The sequence below is a fragment of the Podarcis raffonei genome, chromosome 2 (assembly GCF_027172205.1).
Source record: "Podarcis raffonei isolate rPodRaf1 chromosome 2, rPodRaf1.pri, whole genome shotgun sequence".
NCBI lineage: Eukaryota > Metazoa > Chordata > Lepidosauria > Squamata > Lacertidae > Podarcis > Podarcis raffonei.
The window spans coordinates 94,017,693-94,035,840 of NC_070603.1; positions in this window are offsets into that span (position 1 = coordinate 94,017,693).

Below are 18,148 nucleotides of genomic sequence, written 5' to 3' on the forward strand. Positions count from 1 at the left end.
ACCTTGATCCAGCTCCCTGCGGAGATCATCTGTTAAGGCGACCAGAGCCGTCTCGGTCCCATGGCCAGCGCGGAAGCCGGAATGGAATGGATCCAGAGCCGATGTTTCATCCAGAAACCTACCAAGCTGTTCAGCAACCACTCTCTCAATCACCTTACCCAGGAATGTTAAAGATTCCTGGGTAACCGGGCGGTAATTGGATAGATCTAAGGGATCTAATGATGTTTTCTTTAAGAGCGGGTGCACCACTGCTTCCTTCAATTCCCCTGGGAATATCCCGGTGCCAAGGGACAAATTGATGATATCCCCCAGGGGGGCCCGCACCTCGTCTGGACACGCTCTAATCAGCCAAGACGGGCACGAGTCAAGAGGACAGGTGGTGGGCTTTCCAGCTTGGAGGAGTCTGTCCACACCGGCTGCAGATATCCGGTCAAAGTGGTCCAATACTGGACCCGAGGACAGTCGAGGGCCTCCAGTTCCTTTATTGTATCCAAATTGGCAGGGAGGTCATGGCAGAGCAACAGGACCTTCTCCACAAAAAAGGTCGCAAATGCCTCACAGCTGTGTGTCAGATTGTTATTTAAATTTGGCTGTCCTTCAAGGGATGTTAAAGACCTAATTATACTAAATAATTGTGTTGGGCGAGAGCTAGCGGATGCAATGGAGGCCGAGAAGTAAGACTTCTTAGCGGCCTTCACTGCCATCTCATAGGTTTTCATAAAAACCCTATAAGATGTTCTTGAGGCTCCGTCACGGGCACCCCGCCATACTCGCTCTAGCCGTCTGAGGTCCTGCTTCATTTTCCGAAGCTCCTCGGTAAACCAGGGAGCCCGGTTTCTGCGGGGTCGCAGAGGGTGCTTAGGTGCGATCTCATCGATGGCTGCCAGGAGCTGGATATTCCAGCCCTCAACAAGCTCAGTCAATGAGTCGCCAGGGGGAGCAAGGTCCCGCAAGGCCTGACGGAATCTATCAGGGTCCATCAGCCTCTGCGGGCGAGCCCAAATCGGCTCGCCACCTAAGCAGGGTGGGGGGTGGAAAGTCAATCCTGGCTTTCAGAGCGTAGTGATCAGACCATGGCACCTTCATTGAAGGAGACATGATCACATCTATACCGGCACCAAAGATCAAATCCAGCGTGTGGCCTGCTTGATGTGTGGTGCCCGAAACAAACTGGGAGAGCCCTAGTGTCGCCATGGAAGACACCAGGTCCAGAGCCTGTGAGGAGGGAGTGGCATCAGCATGGATGTTGAAGTCCCCCAATACCAATAGGTTAGGGAACTCCAAGGCCCAGCCAGCCACCGCCTCCAGCAGGCCTGACAGGGTGGCTGCTGGTGCGCTAGGTGGCCGGTACACCAGCCAGACAGCCAAGCTCACCTCGGAGCCCCACACTAGGCCAACACATTCAATGCCGGGGATCGATGGTGATGGTAGAGCCCTGAAAGAACAATCTTCCCGGATTAATAATGCCACCCCTCCCCCCCGGCCCACAGTCCGTGACTGGTGGAGGACAGAGAAACCCGGGGGCGCCATCTCTCGTAAGGTAACAGTTTCCGCTTCGCGCACCCAGGTCTCCGTCACACAAGCCAGGTCGACCCCCTGCGAGGTAAAGAAATCTCGCAGAGTGGCGGTTTTATTGCCTATAGACCTGGCATTGCACAACACCAGTGACGGAGGTGAGTAATCCTTGCTCACCCTACCCTCGTCCCTCGGGATGGGGCGCAGATTGGAAGGGGTACGAGCATATCCGTATCTCGATCCCCTTTGCCTATAACATCTGCCCCCACCGCCATACCTCCCTTGCCCCTCCACGGTAGCAATCCCAAGCCTCATACTAGCCTCCATTTACAAAATAGAAAAACAAAACAAACCAAAAACAATTATACCTAAACAAAACCAATCCCCACCCCAAACCACAATAAAATGGAACAAAATAAAAATACATAGATAAAAACCACTGTTCACGGTGGTACAACAAAGTAAAAAGTAAAAACACCTTTAAAACACTTTAAAATATATAAAAACATTTTTAACATTTGCTGCAGCAGCACCAGTGTCCTTAAAACTGTAGCGGAGGTGAGTCTGGGCCCCGCCCCCTAGGCCTGGTGGAATTAGCCTGAGGAGGGAGCGGCCTTCCCCCACACTCACGGTGCAGCAGCAGCAGCGTGCACCATTTGCCTGTCCTGGTGCTAATTCAGCGGGATAGATGAATGGCAATGGATGTGGAGAGAGAGAATAAGGATGGAAGAGAGGAGTGGAATGTGTTGTTGGACTAATGGAAGGAGGGGGGAAATGTAGGATTACATGGGGGTCAGCTCTCTGAGACAAAAATTAGACAAATAACATTGGTTTAATTAGGCTGAAAGTCTATACATACTTACCTGGTGAACTCAATAGGGCTTACTCATGAGTACACATGTAAAGGATTGCATTCTTAGGCTGTAATCCTAATCACATCTACTCAGAAGCAAGTCCTGTTAGGTTAAGTGTGGCTTACTGACAGATAAGTGAGGTTAGCACTGCTACCTTAGTTTCATTTTTAATATACTTAAAATAAGCAAGTGTCTCTATCCCGTGAGAAGACAAGGCAGGCAGCATAGATGTATGGATTATGCTTGCTCTGTCTACTGATCTGAAATAAATTGTTCCTAAAAAACTGAGAAAGAGAAATATCTTTCTGCCACCTCATCTCAAGAGTATTCATTTTCCTCATGCTTAGTATCAGCACAGAACACATCCGCATAATGAGAGCCATACAACAGTGGCATCACATTAGAAAGCACTCGTAGCTATTTATTTATTTATTATGTTTCTAATTATCCCAAAACTAGAGGCCTTAAAAGTGACATCATAAAAGTACGTCCCATACAGGTACAGACTGAGGCAGAGCAGGCCCGAGCCACACATTGTGTACAGTATTATGCCCAGAAAATTATGTTGGCAACACTAATTTTGATTTAGCATTATTTCTTAAGCGGGCCTCTTTCTGCCTTCTTTTATTTTATTTTCTCTTTGTGGGTAGAAAGTTATTTTGTCAGGGTTGTGATAAGAAATGTTTGTAGTACAGGCAGTTGTAGTTCACACATGTTCAAGTATGTGTGCGTCTGTGTATACGCACATTGCGCCAAACCTGGAAGTGACCTTGAAACGTCATAAAGACATCACTTAAACATCACTAAAAGGGCGGAACAGGGTGTATGCAGGCTTATTCAATGGGTTCTAATTATATGTGATTTTACTGACGTGCACGGTGCCTCAGAACGTGCATCTAGTTGGAGCCAAAAAGACGAAAGAAAGAAAGACAGAATGTTGTGACAAACGGTTGAAATATTTATTAGCATTCCGTTGCTGACAATAGCCTTTTGTTCACATTGATAAACACACTTTTTCTGCACCTTTGTATTATTCTGAAACAAATTGTGTTCTGTTTCTTTGAAAGAATATATCACATTAACAATTTGTGACTTACAGGCTTCAACATGCGAAGGTGTGAAATTGTGCTCTGAGCAAAGACATGACAGAAACTTTTATATTTTCCAAGATATGCCTGGTACTTGAGCCAAGCTACTCTAAATAAACTCATTAGAGATGCATGCCTAAAATCCTACTTCCAGCTTTTGAAAAATGATGCGTGTTGCTCCAAGTCAATTTTGTTTTCCCCAAAAATATCAAATAATTATAAGCCTTTTTTCCTGTACCCTTTAAATAAAAATAAAATGAAAACACTGCCAAAGTTCCTAGAACACAAACATGACCTGCCTTTCTTTTTAATTTTTTTTATTCAGTTCTCTTTGTGAAGTCCATTTAGTGGTCACCAGGGTTATTTTTCAAAACAAATTCTCAGTGCTGCCAGAAAAAAAAATCAATGCCAGCAGTCCAGAATTCATGAGCAACCATGCAATAACAAACCTGTCCGCTCATATGATGGAGGAGGGAGAATTGCTGTAAAAAATAGATTTCAATCTAAAGCCTCTAAGGGGTTGTTAGAAATGCAGAAAAATACGCTTTGAAGAATTAAGGCAAAATATTGCTCTTATTGCGAACTATGCATCTAAGGGTATTGGAGTATCAATTTCACCGTTTCAGTTTGCAAACTACACAGAGCAAATCAAATTCTTAGAAGCCTTTGGCCTCACAAAACAAGAAACAAAGACTAAGTGGGACAATATGCCTCCTGCTTCAATCAGCTGAGGTGCCCAGGGTGCTGATGAAACACTGCTGTCTCTCTCCATCCCATCTAAATCAGGAGACACCATTGAAGTTCTGAACAGGTGCCTGGAAGCAGCAATGGAGGAGATGAGGGCCCCGAAGCTGAAATTAAATCAAGGCAAGATGGAGGTATGTATGCAGGCTGGGTGTACAGATCTGGGACATGGTGAGACAGCCTGTTCTGGATGGGGTTGTACTCCCCTGGAAAGAGCAGGTTCATAGCCTGAGAAAGCTCCTGGATCTAATTTTGTGAGGCACATATGGATTTGGTAACTAGGAGCACCTACACCCAGTTTCAGCTGGTGTGCCAGATATGACTCTTTCTCCAATTAAATGAGATGGTAATAGTGATCCATGCTTTGGTAACCTCCAGATTTTGAATCTACAAGTAGTGCACCCTGCAGCAGCCAGGCTATTGATCAGAACATAAATGAATCCCAAAGGCTTGCATGCATACCCATTTGATGCCATCTACAGTGGTACCTTGGTTCTCAAACGTAATCTGTTCCGGAAATCCATTCCAAAACCAAACCGTTCCAAAACCAAGGCGTGCTTTCCCACAGAAAGTAATGCAAAATGGATTAATCCGTTCCAGACTTTTAAAAACAACATGAATTTTACTATCTAATGAAAGCAATAATCAATGTACTGTACTATAAAATAAATATGACAGTATTGTAGATGATAAAATTTAAAAATGATTTTTTATTTACCTGTACTGATGATAGTCATTGTTTGGATGGGGGGCTTTTATCCATTTTCACAGTTACTCAATCGATCAATCAATCAGTAGCTGAACTGGGTCCACACAGTCACAAAAACAAATTAACTGAAAAAGTCTCAAAAACAAATTAACTGAAAAAGTCTCAAAAACAAAAACGCAAAACAAATAGCAAAAACAAAAGTGCAAAACTTAATCTGTTCTGGAAGTCCATTTTACTTCCGAAATGTTCGAAAACCAAGGCGCAGCTTCTGATTGATGCAGGTGCCCCAGAAACAACAGCTGACAGCTGCATCGGACGTTCAGCTTCTGAAAAACGTTCAAAAATTGGAACACTTACTTCCGGGTTTTCAGCGTTTGAGAACCAAGGTGTTGTTGTTTAGTCGTTTAGTCGTGTCCGACTCTTCGTGACCCCATGGACCAGAGCACTCTAGGCACTCCTGTCTTCCACTGCCTCCTGCAGTTTGGTCAAACTCATGCTGGTAGCTTCGAGAACACTATCCAACCATCTCGTCCTCTGTCTTCCCCTTCTCCTTGTGCCCTCCATCTTTCCCAACATCAGGGTCTCTTCCAGGGAGTCTTCTCTTCTCATGAGGTGACCAAAGTATTGGAGCCTCAGCTTCATGACCTGTCCTTCCAGTGAGCACTCAGGGCTGATTTCCTTAAGAATGGATAGGTTTGATCTTCTTGCAGTCCATGGGACTCTCAAGAGTCTCCTCCAGCACCATAATTCAAAAGCATCAATTCTTCGGCGATCAGCCTTCTTTATGGTCCAGCTCTCACTTCCATAAATCACTACTAGGAAAACCATGGCTTTAACTATACGGACCTTTGTTGGTAAGGTGATGTCTCTGCTTTTTAAAATGCTGTCTAGGTTTGCCATCGCCTTTTTCCCAAGGAGCAGGCGTCGTTTAATTTCATGACTGCTGTCATCATCTGCAGTGATCATGGAGCCCAAGAAAGTAAAATCTCTCACTGCCTCCATTTCTTCCCCTTCTATTTGCCAGGAGGTGATGGGACCAGTGGCCATGATCTTAGTGAGAACCAAGGTACCAGTGTACTATAAGTTGCTTTTTGCAACAAGAGTTGACAAATCTTCATAACACCAGGGTTGTGTTTGTGTGTATATGTACTCTTTCTCCATTTGCTGTAACACTGGTCTCGTGACCACTTATCCTCTTGATTTTTGCATTCATTCCCATCATTGTACAGTATGTCAAGTCTCCTACCACAATAAACTATTTAATTTGCTTCAGTTATGACGCCTTTTATAGCATTCCTTTTTGCCCATTGGAGGGTGGTAGGGAACCAGTTTAACACCAAGGTTGTGATCAGACCAAATTCTATAGCTAGTTTTGGAATTATACTTTATCACCAGCTGTTCTAGAACATAGCACTCCTTTGTAGGAATGTCAACAGTTTCCCCCAGACAAATCATTTGATAATAAAGGATGATTAAGGATTGGTAGACCCTGTCTCGCTTGCTACTGGATCATTTTCAAGGGCCCCCAGGTGAATTAAAGTAGAGTAGTGAAACAGGAAGAACTTCCAGTGATAAATGTCATGTTCTTGGAACACGAGTGGCACACCATACCACAGCAAAGCATCTCGTAGTTGACTTTATGTAAGTGCTGACTGGATGATAGTGAAGATTAATAATCCTGAAAGAAATACATATGAAGAGGTTTAAAGAACATGATGTCAGATGATGATTGCTAGATACACTGATAGCTTTGAAAAGAAGGAACTTGAACTCAGATTATCATTTCTAATGTACACAAGTGATGCTAAGAGACATCTGGCTAGATGATAAATAAATGAAGAAGAATGATTTCAGGCAGCAATTGCCAAGCAGAAATGGAGAGAACAAAACTATGTCAGGCAACTGCTATTCAGTGAATACCAGCTAAAATAAGATGAAGAGTGTCGAAAGAAAATTGCTGGGGAAATAAGAGTCCAAATAAAATAAATCATATTCACTGGAACATCAGTGAGACTACCTAGGTGAGTGAAGCTGAAGAAGATCAAACAATAAATCAGAAACATATATACATATGTCTGAATATGGAGAGATATGGGGGGAATTAACCTGATACAAATGCAATAGATTTATTTTGCAGAACACCATATACAGATGTAAATAAAGATGAACCTCCCAGTCACCTGTCAAGGTGTATCATTTTTTTACACTTACTTACTGCTTCTGTTGTCACTAAACTGCATAAGTGCTTTTGTGATAATTTAAGAAAACGGGACATACCAGAATCACAGTGCACTGATTTGAATAATTAGAATGACTAAGCACTGCCTGGGTGTTTAGCTCAAGATCCTGTTCTGCGTTTCACCTACTGCTTGAGGTGAGCTCAAGACTCAAGACTCAGACTTTCTGGTCGTGGCATTCAGCTCTAGAACACTGTAGTCAAAACAGTTGTAATTAGCAACTGCTAATTTCTAAAGGAAATTGTAGGTGCAGACTTCCAACCCATACTGGGGCCCTGGAATGGAGGATCACGTTAAGTATAATTGTTTAATTGACACTGGAATGGAGAATGCCTGGGTGTGTATTGCTAATTTTGGGGCATGGCAGCATACAAAGAGCTTTCTGAACTCTAACTGAGTTATTGATTAACTGAGAATGTTCTCTGCTCTTACACCGAATGTTTAACCTTAGACCACATGATTAAAGTATTTGACTGCAAATTGCCATTTTGAAGGGAGTTGCCTATTAGTCTTTCTCTGGGCACCACAGAGACAGCAAAGGGTGTGATAATGGCTCTCCAGGAGCTGCATAGCCTTAGGCAGGTGCAAGCTAATGCAGGCTGGAATGGGAGAGAGACACAGTTTTGATTTCTGGAAGAAGTAAAATTATTTCTTAGAATATGCTGCGCCTGTGCTGGACATGCAGAAGGTATTGTGTGAAACTATTTTGGATGTACTAATATGGTTTCTGTTCTGTTCTGAAGAAAGTTCTGAACGTGAAGTTTTGAATCAAACTTATGGATCTGGACAATATTTTATTCCAAAAGGAGTTGGTTTTTATGCACCCAGTTGCTTCAGGTTGCACAACATTAATACAGTGGTACCTCGGGTTAAGTACTTAATTTGTTCTGGAGGTCCGTACTTAACCTGAAACTGTTCTTAACCTGAAGACCACTTTAGCTAATGGGGCCTCCAGCTGCTGCCGCACCGCTGGAGCACGATTTCTGTTCTCACCCTGAAGCAAAGTTCTTAACCTGAAGCACTATTTCTGGGTTAGTAGAGTCTGTAACCTGAAGTGTATGTAACCTGAGGTACCACTGTATCTGTGATAGATCAGGACATAGGACTCTTTGTCTCAGGCTGCAATCTTGATCTGCGTCAGACACTATGCACCTTGGTTTGCATTTGGGGTTGGAGTGGAAGTTCCCATTTGTTCAGTGGGAGCTTTTGTTCTGATTGTGGATGCCCAGCTGCACTTTACTTTAGAAAAACATCAACACAATTGCTAAGTGCACGAATAGTGTGTTGTGTAGTCTGACCCTCGGCTGGCAGAATCTGGTAGGCAGGAATCAATCAATCCTCTTTCTCCCTTTACCTGGTATTTCTCCAGTGTCTGAACAGCTCTGATGAGAGAGCAAGAGAAGTAACTGGGATCATAACTGAATGTCTGGCCTCAGAAATACACCACTGCCCTTTCAGTGTCTCTGCTAGCCTGTATTTCTCTACATTACAATGCACAAACTAGCTAACTGGTGCTTTAAGCAGAGAGTATATTTAGTCCCCTGTGTCTTGATTCTTAAAATGAATCATGAAAAGGATGCATTTTCATGTCCGCACCACAGGGAGTCGGAAGCAAAGATTTCAGTATACCATAACTGAAAGGTAGCAACCCAGTCAAGGTTTGCTTTTGGATTCCCAGTGCTCTGCAATTTATCTCCTGAAGACCTTCCTCTCCACATCACCATGACTGAAATCTTAAAATAAAATAAAAATGAACTTTTGAACTTTAGTTTCATAAAATATAAAAGAGCCGAAGCCACTCTCAACTCCATGATGGGAAGGGAAGATTTTTGTTTTGTAACATGACTTAAGCAAAAATGACATTGGCTGTGCTTGGTGTCTGAAGAGCAAGTAGCACTGGACTTTATTTTAGACTTGGGTCTCTTTCTTTCTTAGTGTGCAGTCTTTTGGTTTTCTGTCTTCCACCTCCTGCTTGTTATGATGAAACTCCATCAGTATATTTATCTACGTGGATGGCAGAAGTAGGGAACCATTAGCACAACAGATAGACCCTCCAAGTGTTCCTATTTTCCAAGGGCAGTCATGGATTTACAGAAGCCATCCTGGTTTTATATTTGATCCTGGAATGTCCCGCTTTTCATTAGGATGTCCCTATATTCAATGAGGAAATGTTGGAGGGTATGGAGTTATGTGATCCCCTAAACCAAGGAGATAGGTAACTATACAACCTTTAGAAGAAATCTGAAAGCAGCCCTGCATAGCAAAGTTTTTAAAAAATGTTTAATGTTTTATTATGTTTTTATATGCAGTAGTACCTCAGGTTAAGTACTTAATTTGTTCCAGAGGTCCGTTCTTTTTTTTTTTTAAAGAGTCTGTAACCTGAAGCATATGTAACCTGAAGCGTATGTAACCCGAGGTACCACTGTATGTTGGAAGCCACCCAGAGTGACTGGGGTAACCCAGTCAGTTGAGCGGGGTATAAATAATAAAATTATTATTGTTATTATTGAATTTGGTGTCCCTATTTTCATCGGAGAAATGTTGGAGAGTATGCAGATGTTTTTCAACTACAGCTCCCATCAGCAAGCATGGTAAATGGCCAGTGATAATGAGAGTTGTAGTTCAGCAGTATCTGAAGACCCAAAAGTTCCCTTGCATACAAGTATATGCAAACATAAAATCTTTTCCTTTCTTTGCTTAGCAGCAGTGGAGACTTGTACATGATGGCAAATGAGGCCCTGCCCCACCAACTGCAGTCTGCCCTCAGACAGCCCAGGTGTCTGCCCCCCTTAAAATAATACAAGATGGGCCTGTCTCAAATCTGGTAGGCTTAATCCACTCGGGGGGGGGGGCGGGGGGAGACTCCCTTGCCTGCAAATTTAATGTATTTATGTGAAAGGAGGGGAGCTATAAATCTCTTCTTATAATCAGTGGGGAAAACAGAGGTTTAGACCCGGTTTCCTCAACCTCGGCCCTCCAGATGTTTTTGGCCTAGAACTCCTATGATTCCCTAGCTAGCAGGACCAGTGGTCAGGGATGCTGGGAATTGTAGTCTCAAAACATCTGGAGGGCCGAGGTTGTGGAAGCCTGGTTTAGACTTAACCATTGAAACTTGGATCTGAATAATGAATCAAACCAGGAAAACACAGATCAGATCCAAAAGATATTGAACTGATTCCAAACGCTACAGATACAAGCTGATGCTTATAGTTGCTGCACACCCCTTATAAATGTATCTGCAGTCATTAATGGACTCACAAAAATGGGTAGGCTTTCATCTGGAGTTTCCCTTTAACTACAAAGCTAGGCAATTAGAATGTGACTAATGTTTTAGTTCCTATGAATGGACCTTCTCATTTGAAACGTAAGGTTAGCATTGCTTATTCAGTTTTACCCTTCAACTCAGTGTGAAAGTTTTGGATTTTTTATATGTACGTGAAAGTAGAGACTAAGCCAAATAAAATAATATATTGCTTGCTTTTCATCTGCTATGTGTACACACTGATGTGAGAAATATGTTAGATGTACTGCAAACTGATCCGAATTGTTGCTTTCAGAAAGGCAGGGTAAAATATTTTAAGAAATTCATAAACAATAAGTCCTGACCTTCAATCTAACATGTAGAGTAGCAGCTAAGCAAATGTTTTGCATATGCATTAGTTCATAAACTGCATGATTATTATGCTTAACATGATCATAACCTATGATTAAGTTTAAGTATGTGTTTAAGTATAAAACCTTGAGTAGTTTGAATAAGCATTCAGCCAAACTTACTCCGTTCTGATGGATGACAGTTCCATAGATCCATAGTTACCTGATAACAGAAGAGTACAGTGGCACCTCTGGTTAATAACTTAATTCATTCTGGAGGTCCGTTCCTAACCTGAAACTGTTCTTAACCTGAAGTACCACTTTAGCTAATGGGGCCTCCCGCTGCTGCCGCGCTGCTGCTGCACAATTTCTGTTCTCATCCTGAAGCAAAGTTCTCATCCTGAAGCAAAGTTCCTAACCCAAGGTACTATTTCTGGGTTAGCAGAGTCTGTAACCTGAAGCGTCTGTAACCTGATGCACCACTGTAGTCTATGAGTCTGTGGCAGCCGAAATATTTTGTTTGTTTGTTTGTTTGTTTCTTAAATTTCTCAGTCATTTTATCTTTCCCAGGGATACCCAAAGTGACTTACAACCAAAAAACAAGCAAACAATAAACCCCACATACAGTGGTACCTCGGGTTAAGTACTTAATTCGTTCAGAGGTCCGTTCTTAACCTGAAACTGTTCTTAATCTGAAGCACCACTTTAGCTAATGGAGCCTCCCGCTGCCGCTGCGCTGCTGGAGCACGATTTCTGTTCTCATCCTGAAGCAAAGTTCTTAACCCGAGGTACTATTTCTGGGTTAGTGGCATCTGTAACCTGAAGTGTATGTATCCTGAAGCGTATGTAACCCTAGGTACCACTGTAGATACATTAACACCAGGAGGAAATAGAAATACATTAAAAACACCTCGTATATATATATAAAAGACCACAGATGCTTAAAAGCTAAATGACTGGTTATAGAGGAAAGTTTTTGCCTGGCACCTAAAGATATATAATGATGGAGCCAGGGAAACCTACCTGAGAGAACATTCCCCAAACAGGGAGCCACCACAGAGAAGACTTGTTCTTGTGTTGCCACCATCAGGACCTCTCATAGAGGGGACAAATGAAGGGCATCAGATGATGATTGCAGTGTCCAGCTCAACTCTTATGAGGAAAGGCAGTCCTTGAGGTATTGTGACCCTGAGCCATTTAAGGCTTTATAGGTCAAAACCAGCACTTTGAATTAGGCCTGGAAACTATTTGGCAGATGGGCCAAGATTGGTGTAATATGCTCAAACCGCCTTCCCTGGTGAGCAACTTGGCCAATCAATTCTGCGTCAGCTGAAATTTCTGAACTTTCTTCAGAGGCAGCCCTACATCTGTTGCAGAAATCTAACCTAGAGGCTACCAGAGCATACACAACAGAATATAGGCTATCCCTGTCCAGATAGGGGCACAGCTGGGTCACCAGCTGAAGCCGGTAGAAGGCATTCCACGCCACTGAGGCCACCTGAATCTCGAGTGACAGCAATGGATCCAGAGGTATCCCTAAGCTACGTACCAACTCCTTCAGAGGGAGTGTAACTCCATCAAGAGCAGACAACATCCAATCCATAAAGATAAAGTGTAGAATGAAACGTTGGAGGTTATTTCAGCCCTTCACCCCACCCCAGAATGAATTTTCTGTAGGCAAGCAGCCTACTTAGTTCCATGAGCAAGAAGATATTATAGTCTAGGCATCTTGATTAGATTAGCTAATAAAATTACAATTCTTCAGCCTTATGCTCTAATAGCCCTTTCTATCAAAGCCAAGCAATCCTAAAGCCAAGATGCCAACTCATAACTTGAAAGGTGCTCGTATTTTTTCTTCTAACACAGATATTCCCAACAACATTCTATTACTCCTTTCCTTGGCTGGCGGAATCAAAACTAGGCTTTGATAGTATTTCCCTAGTGGCTACAATGCTTTTAACTTTCACTTTTTATTAAAAATATCTACATCAGGCACAAGATTCCCCTGCTGTCCATCAGACTGCAATGCAGCAGTGCTGACTGGAGTCTAAATAAAGACTGAACACTTCAGCAAACATTATTAAAACAGTTCCATAGGAGCCAAGGTGCTGAGCAGAAATGGAAAACACCCAAGTAAAGGTCAGAACTGGTGACTGAAGGGGAGCGTTGAAAAAGGTGCTTTATGAGAAAGGTATTACAACAATTGCTGCTGCTGCTGCTGCTACAGTTTTTGGGTGACAAACGAGGATTACATCCCAGTTGTGCTAGCTAACAACGTTCATAAAAAGATACATAATATGGCTGGCTCTCAAGAGTAAAGCAAACTGATAGGGTAACAGTGCAGAATTTGACAAGTGAAAACCCACATTCTTGCAAAGAGTGAAACATCAGGGTATTCTTAATATGTGTGATAAACCATTTTCAGGTTGTTGTTTTTAAGGAAAGAGAATAAATGTGTAAGCATGGGAATGTTGTAATACAACGTGAGCACATGGTGTATTCAGTTCTGCACTAGATGAACTGGCTGTAATCTGTTTCTGGCTCCAATTCAATAGTCTGGGTCCTTGCACAACCTGAGACCCTCATACCTGCAACTCCCAACATTATCCACCATTGGCAATGCTTTTGAAACATCTTGTTGGCTGCTGCTGCCGCCTTAAAGACTGTCTCTCTCCATGTGAGCCTACTCACAAACTGATTAGGTCTTATTGCCTACGGTTTCTTTATGGAACTATCTGTAAGTGAGAAAGAAGCCCATAGAGAGGGTATTGCAGAAATGAAACCTCAAACTGGGTTAAAATGATGCAACAGAAAAGCTTGTGCAATCAAGATTTCAATGGAAAGAATATTGGCAGGATAATCTTTATTTATTTAATCAATCAACTAAACAACACTTATATGCCACTTAAATGTAAATAAATCCTCTAAGGTGTTTGCAGGGAAGGGCAATGTTGTGCAGGATCTTTTCTTGTCTCATGACTTCAAATCAGAGGTGGGGAAACCTCAGTTTCAGGCATTAAATTCGGCCCTATAAGCCTCACTAGCTAGATTCTCACCCAGGCTACACTTCCTCCCCAGGCCCTCTTTTTATCCACCTCCCTTCCTCCCCCTTCCCCATGTCCTCAAGTATGCTGAACTGTGGTAATACACCTGCATGCCTGCCTGGAGCTCTGGAGTTTTCTGACTGGAATGTAGCTCATAATTTGATGTTGCACCCTGAAATATACTCAGAGTCGCGAAGTGATTTCATGCTCTTTATTCAGCTCATAGTGGTGAGGAGGAATGAATGAAAGTCCCCTCAAAGTATCTGCTTTATATACATTATTTACACAATGGGCTGCACATGATTGGCTAATTCCGGAATTCTACTGTAAGCCAATCAGGTTGTGGATTCACTTCTATCTGGAGCATGATTGGGTAGTTCCTGCCAACCAATCATACTGCTGCATTGTTCTAGGACCAATCAGACTGCTGCATTCTGAATCCTATTGTTCTAGGACCAATCAGACTGCTGCCTTTTGGATCCTATTGTTCTAGGACCAATCAGACTGCTGCAGTTTGGATCCTATTCAACTCAGTACATAACACCCCTCCCCTCTAAGTTCCAGTCCTGCCCGGGAGGTCGCATTCATAGTCCTCGAGGTACGCTGGCGGCCTACGTGTGCGTTGCGGCCTGGGGTGTTCCCTGGTCCGGGGTTCAGGTTCTGGCTCGTGTTCCAAGGATGCTGGCTGTGATGGGGCTATTTGGTCTGGCGCAACCGGCTCGCTCAGTCGTGGTTCTGGTTCCGGTGTCCTTTCGGCCTCGCAGGTCCTCTCTGTATTTACTGATTCTGCCTCTCCTGCTGGCCCCTCCTGCTCTATGGGCCTCACTGCCCCTCTGTTCCCTTGGGACTCCTCTGACCTTTCCTCCTCCTGGTTTTCTCCCGGGAATCGTCGCCGTATCTGGTCGCAGTGGCGGCGCCAGCATTGCCCCCCATCTGTTAGCACCTCGTACGACACGGGGCCAGTGACCCTGGTGACTGTGGCGGGTACCCATGCTGGGCCTGCCCCAAAATTCTTTGCGTACACTGGGTCCTGGGCCTCGAAGGTCCGGGGGTTCCTGCCTTCCCCCACCACTACCTCATCCTGAGCTCTATCGGGGTGAATGCGGTCCAATCTGATTGCAAGGCGCCGACCCATTAGTAGTTCTGCGGGGCTCCGGCCAGTTGTTGAGCTGGGGGTGCTGTGCTGTGCTAGAAGGAATGTGGCAAGGCGGTACTCCCAATCCCCTTGCGTCATGCGGCGAAGGGTGTCCTTGGTGGTCCGCACCATGCGTTCTGCTTGGCCATTGGTGGCAGGATGGAATGGCGCCGAACGGATGTGGCGGATGGCGTTCTGCGCTGTGAAGGTTTGGAATTCTCCTGACGTAAATGCAGTCCCGTTGTCTGAGACGAGAGTGTCAGGGAGCCCGTGGGTTGCAAACAGCCTGCGTAGTACCCGGATGGCTGCAGACGTAGAAGTGGACGGTACCAGTGCGACTTCCAGCCATTTGGTGTAGGAGTCCACCACTATGAAGAATGTTTTCCCCTGAAAGGGGCCAGCGAAGTCCACATGCAGGCGTGACCATGGTGCTCGGGCGGACTCCCAGGACTGGACTGGGGCCCTTGGGGGATCTGGGCGGGATTCTTGGCAGGCCTGGCAGTGTTTGACCCAGGCCTCTATCTCTCCGTCGATCCCCGGCCACCACACATAACTCCTGGCAAGGGCCTTCATTCTTACTACCCCTGGGTGTGTCTCGTGTAGGGCTGTGAGGACCCTTTTGCGGAGGGGCTGGGGAACAACGACCCTGCTTCCCCATAACAGGCACCCCTTGTGGGCCGACAGTTCATGTTTGCGGGTTGTGTAGCCGGCGAATTCTGGCCCGGGGCTGCTGCTGGGCCATCCCCTCCACACCCAGTCCAGGACCCGGGAGATGACCCTATCTTTCTTGGAATGGTGTGCAACTTCTTGTGCCTGAATGGGGCGGTCGGGAAGCAGCTCCAGGCTCATAACCTCTTGTGCAGGTGCTGGGTCGGGGCCTGTTTCCGGTAGTGGTAGCCTGCTGAGGGCATCCGCATGGCCCATCGCCTTCCCCGGACGGTGAATCAGTGCATACTGGTAGCTGGCAAGGAAAATTGACCACCTGAGGACGCGAGGAGACAGCACTTGGGGGGTCTGCTTTTCAGGGGCAAATAAGCCAAGCAACGGCTTGTGGTCAGTCACCACGGTGAAGGGCCGCCCGTACAAGAAATCATGGAATTTTTTTACTCCCTTCACGATTGCCAGACCCTCCTTGTCGATTTGCGAGTAGTTCCGCTCGGTTGCGTTGAGTGTCTGGGAAAAGTATGCCACCGGTACCTCTCTTCCATCCGGGAGTTGGTGTCCCAGGACAGCGCCAATTCCATAGGGCGAGGCATCGCATGCTAGCACCACCGGCAGCCTCTCGTTGAAGTGTGCCAAGACCGAGTTTGAGACAAGCAAGTCCTTGACTGCCTGGAATGTGGCCTCCTGGCGCTGGCCCCACACCCAAGGGGCCCGCTTGTCCAGGAGTCTGTGTAGGGGCTCTGCTACCGCCGCCTTGTGGGGAAGGAAGGAATGGTAAAAGTTCAATAGTCCCAAGAAGGCCTGAAGTTCAGTCTTGTTCTTGGGCGCTGGGGCATCACAAATGGCCCGTACCTTGTCCCCAGTCGGGTGGACTCCTTCTGCGTCCACCATAAATCCCAGAAAGTCCACCTGAGGCACTCCTAGTAGACATTTTTCCCGCTTCACCTTGAGACCCGCCGTCTGGAAACGGTGCAGAACGGTGCGGAGGCGGTCCTCAAACTCCTCTGGTGTGGGCCCGGCAATCAACACATCATCGAAGAAGGGGGTGACGCCAGGAATCCCTTTAAGTAGAGAGTCCATTAGATTCTGGAATATGCCTGGTGCCACGCTGACACCGAATTGCAGCCGCTTTACCCTGAATGCTCCTCTGTGCGTCACAATCGTCTGTGCCTCTGCTGTGGCCTCATCTACTGGCAGCTGTTGATATGCTTGGGCCAAGTCCAGCTTGCCAAAAATTTTCGACCCAGCCAGGGTGGCAAGAACATGGCTGACCACTGGCACTGGGTATGCATGGGCCGTGAGGGCCTTGTTTATGGTACATTTGTAGTCTGCGCAGATGCGGACTGAACCATTAGGCTTGACGGGCGTGACGATTGGGGTTTCCCAGGGGGCATTAGGCACCGGCTCCAGCACTCCTTGCTCCACGAGCCGGTCCAATTCCTCGTCTATACGGGGTTTCAGGGCGAACGGGACCCGGCGGGCCTTGAGCCTGACCGGTCGTACTGCGGGGTCAAGCTGTAGAGCAATGGGGGGGCCCGTATACTGTCCCAATTTCCCATCGAAAACCCCCGGAAATTCCTTGCATATGGCGTCCACGTCCACTTGTAAGCTAGTGTGGTTCACCCCGGTGACGGCTAGCCCCAGTGGTCCAAACCATGCCAATCCCAGTAAGCTAATGTAGGGGCCCTTGACCACAAGCAAGTCCAGTTGCTGCGTCCGCCCTCGGTATTGCACCCTGAAGGTCCCCACCCCCATTGTGGGGACCTTACGTTTTTGGAAGTCCCGGAGGGTGAATGGGGCCGGCCTGAGTTTGGGACCCCCAGTAGGACACAGTTTCCTTAAGGTCCTTGCCGAGATTATGGATAGAGTTGAACCCGTGTCAAGCTCCATGCGGCATGGGGCCCCCTCTATCTGTACGTCAACATAAATTTTCTCTACGTTGGGGTGGGGCAACTGGTATACCTGGAAGTCCGTGAGCTCTGTCGAGTTGCCTTGGTGCGTTGGGCCCCGGGACCTGGGGCTCTTGGATTGGTCATCTGGTGCCTGGCGTCGGGTGGGCCGAGCCCGACACACCCGGACGATGTGTCCCAATTTTCTGCACTGCCTGCACTCTGCGTTGCGGAAACGGCAGGTCCTCCTCTCGTGACTTTCTCCACAGCTTGCGCAGTTCCCTCCTTCTCGTCGAGGCAGCTGTGGTATGTGGGCTGCTTGAGTGCGCTGCTGTACTCGGTGCACCTCCTCCCTGTCGGATCCTGAGTCGTCGGTGAGGTCTTCGTGGTGGACCCTCGGTTGGGACAGCTGGCTCGGCCGTGCCTCTTGTGTCGACCTCTCGGCAGCTTCCGTTGCCAGGGCCTCCTCCAGAGCGACCTGGAACGTTAGGTCCTTCTTAGCGTAGAGGCGTCGTTGCAGCTTCTCATCCTTCAGGCCACCGACGAGGCGGTCACGAAGCATGTTCTCCAGCTCTGAGAAGTTGCAGAACCGGGCGGCTTGGCGGAGAGAGGTCACAAACCCAGTTATGGTTTCCCCAGGGGCTTGCCGCTTTGCGTAGAAGGCATTTCGACGAGCCAC